Source organism: Pygoscelis adeliae, unplaced genomic scaffold, assembly GCF_000699105.1.
Source record: "Pygoscelis adeliae isolate BGI_AS28 unplaced genomic scaffold, ASM69910v1 Scaffold9, whole genome shotgun sequence".
Taxonomy (NCBI): Eukaryota; Metazoa; Chordata; class Aves; order Sphenisciformes; family Spheniscidae; genus Pygoscelis; species Pygoscelis adeliae.
The window spans coordinates 1,954,618-1,966,921 of NW_008825557.1; positions in this window are offsets into that span (position 1 = coordinate 1,954,618).

The following is a 12,304-nucleotide window of genomic DNA, read 5'->3' on the forward strand; positions in this document are numbered from 1 at the left end:
CTGCTGGGGCTGGATCAGATGTGAAGCTGAGACCTAGACGAGCTGGTGGCGATAACTGCAGACACACTCCTGCTTTCTTGCCTCTTCCCCCCACTGGGGACCTGAATTCAGCGGCAGCCCATGTGCCAGCATGAACTCACTGTAAGTCATTTCACATCTCCTCAGTGTGGCAGCTGCACTCGTAGGGTGTGTGATCCATTTGCCACGGAGAACTGCAGTTTGGAGACCCTTGATCTCGAGCACTGGGGCTCCTGCCAGGCTGCGATACTGAAGAGCTAACATAGAATTATACTGTTCTGATCACACTGAGGGTCTCTGGACTTTGGGTGAGTTGGTGTTTTGGTGGGGGTTTTTTGTTTTTTTTTTTTTTTACTGAGAGTGGAATTTAAATCCTATTAAAGTGAATGGAAAAAAACTCCCTCCTTTGAATTCAATAGATCAGATAAGACAATTTTTTGTAGGCAATTATCCTGTGTTATCAGGAATCTAAAAAAGTAAAATATGATTTATGGTACCTTAGTTTGTAACTAATAATCTTCCATTTCCATGGGGCTTTCCTAGCTGTCAGGAACACCCTATCCTAATTGATATGGATGTTCTCAAGTATCTTAGAGTTTTATTTTGTTACTGTTTTTAAAAATCTGGTGATATACCATAGTATTCTGGACCAGCATGAGATATGGGTATTCGAAAGATGATAATATGAATATGCTGAAATATTGTCCACTTTGGTATCTAATTGCTTTGAGAAGATGCTATGTTAAAATCCAAATATAAGCATTCTGAAGATAGAAAGAGAGGAAGATGGAAGTGTATCCCAAAAATCTAAGGATTCTGTTTACATCTGTAAAAATGTTTGGGCATCAACAATGGTGGGTATAAGAAGTAAGGCACACAATATTTTCCACTCACAAAATGTTAGCATGCTATAGTCCATTTCAAAATGTGCTGCTGAATAAATATTTATAGATAATCCTGCATTTTTGGAGTTAGTAGTCTGATCTCTTCAATAGATATCTGGGCAGTGTCATTCCGCTGCAGATGTATACCATGCAATCAGCCTTATACTCACAGTGGGATACTGCTGCTAATTGCAACAGTTGTAGCTCAGAATAAGGTAGCAGCTTCTCAGTGAGATCTAAACAAATTAAGGTTAAATTTAAATGAATCAATCAGAAAAAAAAACCCCAACTGTCTGTTGCTTTTATAGTTCACTAGCTATTAACACTAATAGCACTGTAAAGGGATTGCTAATTTTCTTGTGATATATTGTATAGGCTGTTATCCAGTAAAAGGGAATAGGTTTCAAATGTCACTTGATGGCTTGGGGATCTAACTCAGGTCTTCTCTGAGCTTTCTGAGGATGGATCCCTCGGGATTCGGGCTTTTTGGTGGGCACAGTCAAGACTGAGCTCTCGTGGGATCCTTGTGAGGGAGTATCATGTCCGTTTGCTTTGTTTCTTTGTTTTCCCAAGCCAGGAGATTTTCCTGGTCTTTGCCATAAGGAAAGATGCAAGGGTTCAGTATCTGTGAGTTGAGAAGGTATTTTGTTACTGGCTCCTTCTGTCCTGAACCTTCATCACACCACTGAAGGAACCTGTTGTCAAGGAAGACAGATGGAATTCAAAACTGTGGGTCTTTTTTTAAATCCCAATCTGACCACTAATGTAATCATTTTGTATTTGTCCATATTAAAGACAAAAGTGGGTCATAACAAGATATCCTTGAATGATATACTCTTTTAATTAAGAAGAGCATGCTCCTCGTGACGATGAGGTGGGTGACTAGAGCACCTGTTCTGGCTATAAAACTCTGTAATATGTAACAGGTCCCTCCGCGCTCTGAAGAAACAGCCTGAGTTAGGCTTTTGCACTGGAATTACACTGACCATGGCTAAGACTGTAGCTAAGCACAAAGAAACTTGGCATGTAAAACCAGACATACGAGAAAATCTTCATTGTTAAAGTCACTGACAGATCCTGTCATCTCTGTGAAATCCAATTGAACTAAATCTTTGCTTGATGATTCAGCTGTGAAGGACAGAGATTTAAGCAATTGTTTTCTGTGGCTGGTAATTGAAAGCAAACAGTGGAAATTCAGTGGGAGGGTTTTTGGAAAACCCAAGATTAGAAACTTGTTTTTCCCATAATTTCCCTTTGCATAAGTAGTTAATTCTTTCTCCCCACCCCTCTCTCTCCCTCACACACACACGCACAGGAAAAAAATACTTTACGTGCAGTCATTCAACCCAGTAACTGTATACTCATTTTGTGTCTGGGGCTTTACGAATTCCTGTAGAGAGCAGGTACCTGTGTCTTACTCACCATCCCAGCCTGAATCCCTGGTTCTGTCAGGGGCCCCTGCACATGAGCACTTGGCTTGCATGAAGTCCTCCTATTCAACGCAGCGTCAGAACGGAAACCGCTTGTAAATAACACCGTCATGGAGACATAGACTCTGCTTTAGCAAAAGAAAAACTCTGTACAGGTCCTGCCACACAACCATGTGATTGGTTGTATCGGCTAATTCCAAAATAGTTGATTAAATAGGGCCGGGGAACCCTCTTGTGCACTGAGACTGAGTTGTCCATACTATCAAACTAGTTAGTCCAGTCATTAGCATGGTTTAGTGTGGGCCAGCCAAAACAATTCCCAGGCACAGTTAAGGGATTAGTATTGGCCAGAGACCATTCCCACTGGGCAGGTTGGATGCAGCCACTCTATTTTTGGAGAGTAAGAAAGTTGAATAATATAGATACAGGTTGTTTTTGTGCCAACTAGGTTAAATGCTTGCAAACCAGCCCAGTGCGTGTTTTATTTACTAAAACAGAGGCAGCTATTGTGTATGCTTGTGCTTATGCAATTCAGGTGGTGTTTCCATGGAAGGGCTGGCTTATTGCACATCTACAGGAAAAAAAACCTGTTCTGGGCATATAGAGCATGTCCAAGCCAGCAGTCTGCTCCCTCATTTTCTGAGGAGTGCTGAAGGGAGGACTGTACTGAAAACTTTGAGAAGCTTTAAGAAGGTGCCAGGGCTTCTTCAACCATATGGTCCACTCAGGCATGGGACCATGCTTTTGGTGCTGCCTGGTGTGGTGACACAGGCCTGAAGCAGCATTTAGAAGGTCATTATATATATTTTTCTATACTCACAATGTCTCCACTTTCCAGTACTTAGTGTCACTGATTCTATAAAAAGTGATGAGCCTGACTTAACATATTGTCCTGGGTCAAACTACTCACAGCAAGGGAAAATGACCTAGAAATATTCAAACTAAGCAAGTGTTACAAGCAAGACTTCAAAATACATCCATTTTTTTCAGGAATTCTGTCCAACAGATACAGAGAACCTTTGGAAAGCATTTCTTTTGGTGCTGTGTCTGACATTAATCTTCCCTGATAGAAGGTGTTCACAGTCTAATTGTCTACCAGTGATCTACCTGTCCAGACTCCGCTTTGAGTCACTGGAGAGAAATAAGCATTTCTAGATCATGATCCGTCTCCTCTAAAACTGGTTGCATGAACCGTGCTTTAGATGTGCTTTTTTTTCTTTTTTTCATTGAGTATAGGAGGAGTAGTGATAACCAGCTTGGGGTACATGCCTATAGTTGTAAGCACCCAATGCTAAGTTAGCTGAGTAACACCTTCCTGTGCTTTTCTGGTAGGCACATGGCCACATGCACCAGTTACCTAATTCCACCCGCATACTATGCATTCTTCAGAAAATAGATGGCATTCAGAAATGCCATGACTAATTATTCTTCTTAATAACAGCAATACCCTCTGTTTTCAGTATTTTTTTTTTTTTTTCATTTCCTTAGCTGTGAGATGGTCTTTGCCAGTAGAAGTTTTGGCAAATGTATCAGCCTTCATGTGCTCCTTTTGCAGGCATGTCCTCCTGCATGGAAAACGACTGATGCATTTCCTTTGGTGGTGTTCTTAGTATTTTCCTTCTGTGCTTTCTGCGATGTATATCCTGTTAATCATACTCCCCAAAAGATAACAGTCTCATGGTATAGGCTAAACTTTATCTACCTTCTTTCTCAAGAGACGCAGCTTATTTGTGTTTCAACATCCATTTTAAATGTCGTCTTTTTTTCTGGGTCTGTTTAGATATTTGCACATGCTTTTACCACAATGCAGTTCCTAGTTTGTATAGTAGCCAAAAGGAAGATAGTTTCACTGCTGCTACATTAATTTTTTTGGAGATGTTCTTCAGTTGTGTGCCCTCTATGACCCGTTTCTTCTGTTTGTCTGGGTGGGATGCTAATGTAAAATGCTTTGCTTTGTGTCATTTTGTACATAGCTTCCCTAATGATACACATTCCTTTCCCGCATGATATCATCCACATCTACTAAAAACCTGTAACATCTTTGCCTTTGCTACATGCTTTTGTTTCTAAGCTGGAGTGTCTGGTGCCATACTGCTGCATTTTGTGTGTATGTAATTATTTGCTGGTACTACCTTTCTGTTTTATAATTTGTATGTCACTGGTGCTAGTGAATATTTCTCTCTGCTCGCCTGAATAGCTTGTTCTGGCTTTCTAATGATTTTTTCTAATATGAAGTTGTCCTATGTCAGTGATTTCTTTTTTATTTCTTTTGAGTGTCATCCTCTTGTGATCTTTGTCATCATCATGTCACATTTATCAGCGAAATAGCTATCTTGTATTAATAGGTATAACTGGGTTACCCACTCACTAGCTGCCTCTGTGTGTTCCTAATTTCTCTCATAGAAAACACTTCTTTGTGTGAAGGGTTTTTTTCTTGACAAAACAGTGACTCAAATGGCATAAATAACATATCTGATTTTTTTCCCTCTCTGCTTCAGTGAGCTTGCCACTTGAGGCCCTTGCTTTGCTGATATCTCTGTCTTTTCGCCCAATACTATTTGGAAATGAGCAGCTTCCTGGATTGCAGACCACTTAGCTGCTTCAGATCCCGCACAGATTAACATCATTAACTCCTTCCACTTAGTTCAGCTCTCTTCAGCGGCTTCTGTTTTCTAAAGTCCTTGCAGAACACATTGCTGGCATTAGTCTGCACAACAGCCATGGTCAGTTCATTTTTTTTCTGCTGGTACTATACCATCTTGGTGAGACTGCTTACGGCAATGGAGAACTGTAGATGGATACACTGAATAAACAGCAATTTGAACATGTATTCTTCTACCCTGGCTCATGCCTGTCATGTTACCTCAGGGCTTAAACTCTTACTGGAGCCCAAAGTCCCAGTTTACCCCTACTGCCCATGTGTTGGGCATCTTCTACACCCGCCTCAGAGAGGTGGGTGGCTTCCCACCTGGGAAAGGTAAAACATGTGGGGGTCCTGGGTCATGCTTGAGCTCTTCCACTATAATTAATATGGATGCAAAATAGCCTGGACCACATGTGTCGGAAAACTGACTAGCATGTGGCACCTAGACTTCAGTGTGGTTACTAAAACCATGTCAGAAATACCCTTAAACGGAAAGTGAGCAAAGCAGTATCTTACAGCCAGAATCATACAGAATCTAAGCACAGAGACAGTAATTTCCTAACAACTTCATTAACATCAACCATAATTAAACACAAAGTCCGTGTGACAGAAAAAGACAGAGGCAAAAGTATATGGATAGGATGCTTGCAGAATTATTTGGCATTGGTATGCATCTATGCATCTTTTTTCTTTGCTCCATTACGAGGGGAAAAAGAAATTAAAAGAGTGGGGGTTTTTGTGGCATTAGTAACTTCTGGTTTAATTGTGAGTTAAGACTAACATGACCGACCTCTATTAAATAGGGAAAATTAAGGGTTTAAGTGAGATTAACTTGCCCATGAAAAATGAGTTTGGCTGTCAGACCTCTGTCCTAGGGGAAGTACATCTGTTAATTAAACCCCACATAGTTCAGCAGAACGGCAGCAGTGGAGCATGTGCTGGGGCTGACGTGCCTTGGCAGGATCCGCGCTCCCGGAGAAGCGGCTTTGGGCTGGATAGATGAAGTGGCTTGGGAAGACGCTATGGTGCCAGGAGTTTTCTTCTTCTGTGTGAGGAAAAGACAAATATTGCTCCCAGCTGCTATTTTTCATCTCTAATGAAGTTCTGTCTAGTAATTTTGTATTTTCTAGAGCCAGAAAGGAGGCTCATGCTCTTTTCACAGGCTCTTGGATTTCCTTACCCTTTTTTTTCAGCTTCTAACAGAAAATGAAACACCATAAATGTCATGTAGTAATTGAATGACTGCAATGTGCAGGGAAGAAATGACAGAAGAGCGTAAAGTCAAATGAAAAGCTTTTTTTTTTTTGATAGTTAGTTGCAATGAGTGATGTTATTAGACAGAAATGATAAAAGGTAACTTGTTTAAAACAATAACTGAATTTCAGTGAATAGTGCTGTCCTTACACGTTTGTAGGACTGGGCTTTCTTCCATGCTGTTCTTCTCAACAGGAAAGGAACAAAGCCAGCCTAAGAGAGACACTGATCTCAGTGACTGAGTTCAGTTCCTGATCCAAGAACCCCAGCTACTTGAAATGTTCACATCCTCAAAGAGAGGGGTTTGACCACAAGAGTAGGTCTCAAATGGAGCTAAGATTGTCTGAAATTCTTCCTGGTGGGAACCAGGACTGGGCAAGTGGCTTACTTCCTCACAGAGGAGAGAGAAACCTTGTGGAAATTAGAGTTGCAAGATACTTCTGAAGAAGATAGGCAATCAGTCTGATCACAGATTTGTGAACTGGAGGTAGATGAACATGTTACATCAGATAATCCTTTAAAACTCACGGAGCAGAGGAGTCTTGCAGAGGTGGACTCAACTGGGAAGTTTGGACCTCGAGGTCGGGAAAAGACAGCACGTGGCAGAAGGGGAGGGTGATTTGTGGATGAAAGCAACTTATACCTAGGCTTTTCCAAAGAAGTCCTCTTTCCTTTAGGTTGAGTGAGACTTTTGGACATCTAGGAGTCTGGTCATGGTAGTGACAGTAGCTCCAATCATGCTGCGCGTCTGAACATCGAAGTGATGATGCATGTGCTGCACAGCGCAGCTCTGTCATGGACACACAGTGAACGTGACCTATCTGGGAAGCGTCAGCCCCGCTTTGCACATGCTAAGCAGTTGATTTGCACCTGCACAATAAATACAGCGCATCCTAAGTGCTTGTCTACTGCACATATGCACAACGTCCGTACAGAACATGCATTGCAGAGTCTACTCCTGCAAGGTCCAAACAAAAATACAGTCTGTGGCAGAAGACTTCTGGTATTATCTTTTGCCTTGAAAACTGTTAACTGGTACCCTAATTTTGGATGAGGACATACACAGGACTGATCTGTCCCTGCTTTCCAGTCCTCTCCCTGTCCAGGACTACCTCCCTCATCCTTCCAAACCCTAATGCTGCACTGCATTGTCTCTTCTATGGACAGAAGCGTGACAGATCTCGTCATACGTGGCTGAAATGCTAGTTTGCAGTTGTAGAACCTCAACAGATGGTTCTGTACATCATTTGTGTCACTGTAGTATCTGGGAGGCTTAGTCATGAACCGGGTCATCCTCCCTCCCCCATGCAGGTACCACACAGACACAGGACGCGGCCCTGCCTTACCCGGCTTATTGCTGAAAGAAGAGATGAGAAACAATAAATGGATATTTACTGTAATCTAATATTATCCAGTACATAATCTATTATTATCTGGTACATTGTACATGATGCTGACCATTGTCTAAAGCTTGTGAAATCTCCAAGAACGGGGCAACTATTTAAACTACAGTTTTGCTTGTTTACACTTTTAGTGCCTAAATAGAACATACAAGCAAGGTTTAAAAGTTGTTCTTGAAGTAGTTAAAGCTATTGGAGAATTACCAGTCAGGAATTACTACTAATAAGCAACAGGTAATTTAGGGTAAGAATCAAAATTGATACTCAGCCCTTAAAAAATTGCCTGTTATTTTGCTATGATCTGTATGTGTGCCTTTCATTTTTAAATCAAGCAAATGCATGATGAGTTTTAAGGATGGGGCTAGAAACAAAATTTATCTTAAAATGCATGATTCATCCACATTCAGGAGCTGACTCTTATAACAATATGATAACACAACCTTTACTTCACTGAAAGGAGATACTCTCTAAGCAGCGGGAAAAAAAAAAGGCAGTTTGAATGACTACACGCTCATGGTCAAATAGAAGAGACAAAGCCACTGTAACAAATTCACTGTATTCCTTATAAACAACTCCAGATTTTTAAGAAAAGAAATGTGCTCAGAAAAAAAAGCATGGTTTTTTCCTGATTATCTCCTCGGAATTCAGAATCTCTTTTGTTAGAGAATTGTTTTGAGTTGAGGTTTAAAAAAAAATAAAATTTGGTGCCATCAAGTGGACATATTCTGTACTGCTGAGAAGAGCTGGCAAAGCGGCAATGTATGGATTTCATTAGATATACCAGCACTTTAAACTGTTGCAGTGGAAACGTTTTTCCCATCGTACACATTATATCCTGGTCTAAAATTGGCAAGAAATCCCACCTGTTCACATGTTTTAGGAACTAACATCCTCCCCTCTTACACACGGCAAAAATCTCTTGCTTTTTGACAAATCACATTTATGGCTGTCATTAAAGACTATTCCTCTCTGTTTTTGTGATTTCCCTGCTGTAGACGTGGCAGTTGTGCTCCCGGCAGGAATGTTGCCTATTGCCAGAACCCCGTTCCAGAGCACAGCGGTCCCTCTGAGGGAGCTCTTCTGCAGAGCCAGCCAGCAGCCAATGCCATGCCTTGAATTTGTTCCAATGTGCAGGGATTAAAAGTCACATTCCTTTGCGTTTCTAAATTTCTCATGGCAAACACTTTTTTTCTAGCGCAGGATCACCTGACAGGAGGGAAACTCGCTCTGGCAAGTCCCCTTGCAGCAGCCCAAGAAGCCCCTTAGCGTTTCACCGCTGTTCTGGAAGTACCCTACTTTCACACTGGAACTGGCAGAGCGTAATGTCACCTGGAGATGGGTAATGCTTGACACTGCCTAAGCTGCTTGTTTGCTGAATGTCAATCAAATCCCTCGGCTTTATGTTAGGGAGGAATTGCACGGGATAAACTTCAGCTCAACAGAAAGAATAGTCACGGGTTTCAGAGACCTGTGCCGCTTAAAAAACACATTTCCTGCCCTCTGGAGGCTTCTTTTTCAATATCAAGACACCTGGATTAGCCTAAATAACTTAGGACTTTGTGTTATTTTTACTGAGTTTTTCCATGGCTATCCCAAATGTTTTAAAAACAAACATTTAGGTATTTATTATTTTAAAAACATGTATTTATAAACTGAAGGAATCTTGTTTTGGAATGTTAATAATCGTTCAAAAAAAAAGAAGTTGTTTCATTCTTGCTGAGCCAAGATTCTTCAGTTTGAACTGAATGATCAAAATCTTTGAACTTTTTTGTTAAGTGAAATATTGGAAAAACCCTTCACTTTGGTCACTTCTAAATATATTTTTTTCCAATTTCTGAACTGTTATTACACAAAAGTGTGTTTCTGTTTGTCCTGGTTTCGGCAGGGATAGAGTTAATTTCCTTCCTAGTAGCTGGTACAGTGCTGTGTTTTGGATTTAGGATGAGAACAATGTTGATAACACACCGATGTTTTAGTTGTTGCTAAGCAGTGCTTACACCAGTCAAGGCCTTTCCAGCTTCCCATGCTCTACCGACTGAGAAGGCTGGAGGGGCACAAGAAGCTGGGAGGGGGCACAGCCAGGACAGCTGACCCAAACTGGCCAAAGGGATATTCCATACCAGGTGACGTCATGCTCAGTATATAAACTGGGGGAAGAAGAAGGAAGGGGGGGACGTTGGGAGTGATGGCGTTTGTCTTCCCAAGTAACCATTACGCGTGATGGAGCCCTGCTTTCCTGGGGATGGCTGAACACCTGCCTGCCAGTGGGAAGCAGTGAATGAATTCCTTGTTTTGCTTTGCTTGCGTGTGCAGCTTTTGCTTTACCTATTAAACTGTCTTTATCTCAACCCACGAGTTTTCTCACTTTTCCCCTTCCGATTCTCTCCCCCATCCCACTGGGGGGGAGTGAGCGAGCGGCTGCGTGGTGCTCAGTTGCCAACTGGGGTTAAACCACGACACTGTTATATTCAGGGAGATCACTCTTGCCATCAGTTATCACATACAAAGTATAATGTATTTGTAATGGTTGGACTCGATGACCTTAAGGGTCTAATCTAAATGATTCTATGATCTATGATCAACTGCTGCATTTTCTTCTAGGAAAGCAAAATTGGTAGATTGTATTATTTTAATTAAATTCAAAAGATGGTCTCTCTGTATACACACATATGCATGCACACACGCACACACACTGTATATACACACATATGTATGTATTTATAAACAAATTCTCTCCGTGGTTTGGCATCTCTGGCAAAGTATTCTCCTGAAGCATTATAATATTCAGTCAGATTTAGACCAAAGTACTATATTATACTCTGCTCTGGAAAATAGCTGGGAAGGTATGACAAATTCTAGGATGTCATTGCCATGTTGTCATCCCCTCAGGCACGCAGCGAAAGGGCCCGACTTGTGAATAAAGTATTACTGATGCATTTGTCACCGTAAGGTTTGACTCCTGCCTTTTTTTCTCGGCGATCGTTAAGGATGCTGTAAATGTATAAAGCACCCTGCATGAGGCTGGAAACCAGAGCATAGTTTTAGATCACCGAATGCCAGATACGCTGCTGGCGTGCTCCTGTGTCACCTACCACCTCCTGCTCTGTCTCCTGGCACAGGGCTCTGGGAAGAGGGGTGCTCTCGAGCCCTGTCCCAGTACTGTAACAGAAAAAGAAACTCCTTAGACAAAGGTTATGCTCAGAGGGGCTGTTTATACACATTTGACGGGTTTTGGAAGCCCACTACATTACAAGGTGGTTAAAAGGGTATAAATATAACTAAGAATCAGGCCCCTCGGATCTCAAGGGAATAGTATGACTGTACTTGAAATACTAATTTATTTAAGCATTTTCGAGCGTCGTAGCTGGAGGAGAGACTAACTATAATACACACGTGGGTATTTTAGGAAAAAGAGCAGATAGGACATGGCCAAGTGCTTCAAGGATCTCATATGAAGTATGTTTAACTATGTATTTATTATATATCTTTGCTTTCAGTGTCATACCTCTTGAAGTCTCCAGGGATGTTGCTGTGAGGAAAGCATGTAGTTGTTTTTTATGCATATGGAAACTAATATGTAAACCATAAGACCTCACATCAGAAGAACAGTTAAAAGGAACGGGGAGTTTGTTATTTAATTCTTCGGAAATGTGGTTTGGTTTCTAATATTTGAGAGAGAGAAAATGGTTCTATAATCACTTTGAATAACACGAGAATTTTGCTTAGTTTGATATTGGCCACTAACAAATGGAGTTGCATCCTGTGCCTTGATTTTGATTGTTTATTAGAATCTCTTTTAATAGCAAAAACATTTGCTTTTAAGTCACTTAATGCATGCTGCTGTTCTCCATCTTGATCTCCCTAATAGGTGGACCCTTTCTTGTATTCTGCTGAATAGCGTCAGAGCCATTAGTAATTTGAATTCTACATCGATGTTAAAGCAATAGCCTGATCACTAAAAATTGCTGAGGTGGCTCAAAGACTTTATAATTGCGTAAACGGTATTTAATTTGTGAACCCAAAGGCAGCCTTATTTGAGTCATTCTAATGTCCTTCTTTTCAATGATAAAATGATAAACATTTTAATTTTCTGATTAAAGAGATACTCTGAACCAGCCTATTTAAATCATTGCTATTATCTCAAGTTTAGGGCTGGTATTTCTGGTTTTTTGTGTTCTTTCTGTTCAAGAATCGACATCAAGGTAATGGTTTAGAAGTAGACTTTTGTTGCTATGGAACTATTCATTATCTTATGATATGGGATGCACAGAGCAGAGACACAAAGATTTGATTTCATAAAGACAATACGAAGCTTTTTATCCTTTCACTCTTACTGAACAATTTCTGTGGCACACTAGTTTTCAGTACATTTTTTATTCCCCAAATGTGTGTGCTGGATGTATTTTAAATGCTTTCCTGAAGAAGATGAAGACATAGAGTACAAGTAGCATACATGCATGTGTTTGTAGGGGGGTGTGTGTGTATGTGCATATAAATGTGTTCACATATACTTATGTGGTGGGTCTATAATTTTTCCTATAGTGTTTTTAAACATACCAGATTTAAAATCTAAAATTGGAAATCACACAGGAAGGTAATATGCCTTGGTTAATGGTATGATGTTTTATGAGTTATTTATGGGGTACAAAAGTATTTTTTAAAGGGGAGCACAAA